Consider the following 4,443-nt stretch of genomic DNA (forward strand, 5'->3'; position numbering starts at 1 on the left):
GGTTCCTTTTATGTTATTGTGCTCCTCATTTTTGGGGAGACCCCAATATTTCCGTTAATCTGGAGCACTGCGGAAACCTTATTTGTGAGTCTTCAAATCTACGCACTAGATTCAAATACCGATTATTCTTAAGCGGCCAAATACAGGCTCAGGTATCTCCACGTCGGGGAAGGCTAAGAGGTGGGCAGGTGCTGCGCGACTGGTGAAGTTTCCACCGTCGTCACTTTTGTTAGTTTTGCTATTTTGCCTCCGTATTGCAAGTGCATGGCTATTTGTTATGTAACCGAGGATCCCAGTGAAAGCCCTGAAGAGAGTCATTTAAATGCTGCACTGAGATTAAAAGACAACATGGCTGGGCGTGGATTTCCGCCTTAAGTTTCGTATCTCAAAACAATGAAAGGCATGTGCTGGACCAGAAAAATCATTGTAGTAATCGGAAGGCCTCTGTTCTGAATTTTTCAATGTCGACATTTCTGTATATGAACATTAACACTCGTAACAATTCAAAAGGGAGGCACATGCCCCAGTGCCCCCCCCCCCCTCCCCATTGTTTCATTTGGCGATTTAGCGTCTTCTGAATAGTACGAAGCTCTGATATCTCTGAAACTGCGCCCCGCTAGATGACAGCAACTGATTCTGGGCTTATCTTAACCAAACCTTATCATTATGAAAATTATTTGCCGTAATTTTTAAAGTCTGTTCATCAAGAATAACATGTCAAAGTAATTCAAGAATATTCATGCTAGAGCCATTTGTTGGTTTTAAAGAAAACTTGCCTTATTTTCGAGCTGAATTCGGACCATAAAAAACAAACGCTTAAGTGAAGATGCGTGCCAGATTGAGCGCGCCCTTTGCCTTGTTCAATAATGACGCAGGACTGACATTTGCGACGTTTACCCTAAACATCGCCTATTTCCGTATTGACGATACCGGTACGGAGGCGGGTTAGCGATAAGCGTCTTGAAATCATCATGGGAAGTCACCAATGCTTTGATCTTTAGGTGGCTGACGCACTTACTGTTGCTAACCTCGGGTAGGAAAACTATGAGCGAAATGTTACACGAAATTGCTACTGTGTCACCTTGATTTGACCAGTTTTGCCGCCAGCCATCATAATTAAAACATAAACACGTGATAGGTTTTTGTGAGTGCCAGAGAGGAAAACAGAGTAAGTATGATTGCACAAGAGGAAGCTTACGTAGTTTTTTGCTTTTGACTTTTCTCTGGCACGTTTGGGTACAAGATTATTAACCACTGCCCTGGGTGGCCCTCTTCCAGATCGAGGACTGATTGGATAGTCGATGTGACCCCCACCCCCACCCCCACCACCCTTCCCTGCCGCTTCAAAACTTAGAGCGATAGAAGCTCGCGGAAAACGCTAGGGGATTGGTCCTAACTAGATTCTGCGATTGGTAATATATTCTATGTATGAATATATGTAATTGAACCTGTAATCTCGGGCCAAAGTCAAACATAAACTATCAGGCCCAAATGCATTCAGTTGATACAGGCGATCAAAAAAGTGTCATGATGGTTCTTTTGTTCTCGCTATGGCTGACACCTTATGTGACGCACCGCGGGAGCACTGTTTGAACGTCTGTCCCGACAAGAATCTCATACCGCACGTGCATACAACATACTTCCGCATGAGTAAACTTTGTGTGAACACGGAGGGACTCTTTCACTATTTCATCAATTGTGCCATTGTTCTGCATTTCAGTTAGCAGTTGGCGAGAAAGTAGCGTGGACCTGCGTGGGGCGATGCCGAGCGTTTTGGCTGTGATCCAGAACGCCTGATGCGTCAGAAGGCAGACGCGGCATTCAGCTTGGGAAGTAAGTGGCGCATTCAGGTGTTTTTAAATGCGTTTGAATAAGGTCTTGATGTTGGTAAGGTGGTCTAGATAAAAATGAGATAAGAATGAGGAGCTATTTTTGGAGGTACAATAGCTCTGCCGTAGATATTTATTTTTCATTTGGCATGTTGTGTTTGCGGAAAGTGCGGTGGGGGGACCCGAATTGGTCTTCATTTTGTCTTCAGTGTGGTCGGTATCCTTGAAAATCGCGGTGCCGCCGCGCGGTTGGTGCAAGCTGTCGATCGCCATCCAGCGATCTTGATCCACCGGCTTCTTGACACGGACGTGTTCCACTTTGGAGCGGTGCTGTAGGCTGGAGAGTGAGGTGCTGTGGTGCGAATCTGTCATGTGTGACGGTCATGAAGCTTTCACCACAGGGCGTGGTTTTGCAACACGGATTTGGGACGCTAAAGGGAAAATTGCCAAATTTGGCCGTGGAATAAGTATAAAAATAGGCTCTCCGGATGGAGGATTTTTTCCAGGAGACGATCCCGGAAAATTCATACGGCTATCTTTGATTTTGCAAACTGCGTGTGTCGTGAGCCCAGTAATTCAACCCAAGCGGTGAGTCCGGGCTGAGCTGAATGATAAACATTGGAAATTGGATCCCAAAATCTGTGCGCCAGTTCTGACCTGGCTTAAAAAACGGAGTTGGACATGAGCTTAGGAGGCCCCGGTGAGGAGGCCCTTTTTGTCCATTAGGGCCCCTGGAAAATACTGCCCTATAGGTCAAAACCCGTGGTGGCGACCCCGAAACAAGACGCCCGTTTATTGCGTTGGATAAGCATTGCCTTGCGTGACTCACACTAGACATGGCGTTAACAGCACCATGGATGGCGCTTTTGCGTGGACAGACCGTTAATCGGAGGTAATTTATGCGGCGTCGCACCGATGTAGCGAAATGTGCGCCTGCTTGCGATCGCAACGCCACCTGGATGGTTTTTGTAACGTAACTAGCACCATCTATGTAGTGTCCGAAGTATGTTGCCGAACTGTACCTTTTGCGGACATAATACTCTGGTTTTCAAAATGATATTAACTCGTAATAATAGGTCTCCAGGGACTCAGCTTTGCCTGCTGTGTCATTTTTATCAAAATTCGTATTCTAGGCAATTTTTAATGATCGACGCCTCAAGAAGCTCAGAGAACCAAGAAGCATTTTGCAGTGTTTTGTGTCTCCTTCAGCAGTAGTAAGTAGCATGATGTGATCATCGACTGACTTCATTTGCTCGAATTGTTTTTGAAATGTAATTCGTTTCCAGTAGATTGATGTGTCGTGCTGTTATGGGAGAGGGCGCCCATGTGGTAAAGTTGCATACGACGCGTTTTGGGGCTATTTACATTTTTAAAATGCTGTTTTTTTGCCATTCAAAAAGAAAAATTAGGAACGCTTCACGATTTTGCGTGTCATCCTTGCGCAGGGGCCATGCTAATCTTCTCTGTATCGTTCCAATTTTAGTATATGTACTGCCGAAGCAAGTACATTGGGGTGTAGTTGAAATGTGCTATATGAAGTTCCTCCATTCGAGCGCTGTCTATCCAAGTTGCAGGTCTCTGCGACGCCCTGGGTCTCAGTTAGTGGTGTTTTGCGTATTCCATGTGCCCACATTCCTTGATTTGTCATTTTGTGCATGGATTTGTTATATCAGATGATTCTGATGTGTAGTGTATTAGCAATAATGTGTTATTTTCTCCTTCCCAGAGGACTGCTCGCGCTGCTCCTGCGCTCGCCGTCCCCTGTTGGCGTGGAGCGAACTAGCTGTGGAATGCTGACGTCACCGACCGTAGGTATCCGCCACCACCGCACTAATCCCCAGGAATGCGGCGGTCCTCACTCCTCCCCTTCTGGTAACTTGCAAAAATCCCCATGCTGAGTATCCCAATGCGAGCACAACAATGCGATATGACTTTCAATGCGATTCGTCTGGTCTCACCACTGTATGCTGTTCTATTCCAGGCTCAGCGGCTGGTTACGTCATCCGATAACAAGCGCAGCATTCAATGACGGAGCCACAACCAACCGGCGTTCACTTTTGGCTAGTCGGCCTTCAGTCAGCGACACGGTGGCGTGCAGCAGTTGCCAGTGAGGAACCCAGCTCGTTACCACTCCCCGCCAGCCAGCTATACCCAGCGGCCACCAAGGGATCATACAGCGTCTGTCTTTTTCCCTGCCATCGCTGGTCCTACGGCCGGGCAGGTGCCGGCCGCCGCGCGCCGGCCGTCTGCGCATGCGCACCGGATGGCATGGGACAGCTGTGGCGCAGCCGGCAGCGGCGCGTGGGCTGCTGGTTGGCGCGCTTGTAGCTGTCCTAGGACTTTTTCGAAACATGTGAAGCCATTCATGGCCAGCTCGCTCTGGTGCTACCAGATAAGAGGGGATTTGCTAGCATTTGAAAGCCACCGCTTACACATTTAGTCGTGCTGGCATGGCATCGACCATGTCAGTAGTACACCCACGGTTTGGTAGTACCTCGTGAGCACACGGGCTGTGTCTGATTTAGAGGATTCTCAGACAGATAGCGTTAGTGCGCGTGATAAGCGAAATGCTCACAACAGCCCCACTGGGCAGTGTCAGTTTGAGATTTGTTCT

The 4,443-nt window shown here is 47.7% G+C and overlaps 1 non-coding gene across 1 annotated transcript; it reads right to left on the reverse strand.

Moving 5' to 3' along the window:
- Positions 1–3,229: 3,229 nt before the first annotated feature.
- LOC119104932 (U6 spliceosomal RNA) lies at positions 3,230–3,336 on the reverse strand. The gene has a single exon (XR_005095017.1). It is a non-coding gene; the product is annotated as a U6 spliceosomal RNA (small nuclear RNA).
- Between the last annotated feature and the right edge of the window lie 1,107 nt (positions 3,337–4,443).

Source organism: Pollicipes pollicipes, unplaced genomic scaffold, assembly GCF_011947565.3.
Source record: "Pollicipes pollicipes isolate AB1234 unplaced genomic scaffold, Ppol_2.1 Scaffold_6052;HRSCAF=7182_pilon_pilon_pilon, whole genome shotgun sequence".
Taxonomy (NCBI): Eukaryota; Metazoa; Arthropoda; class Thecostraca; order Pollicipedomorpha; family Pollicipedidae; genus Pollicipes; species Pollicipes pollicipes.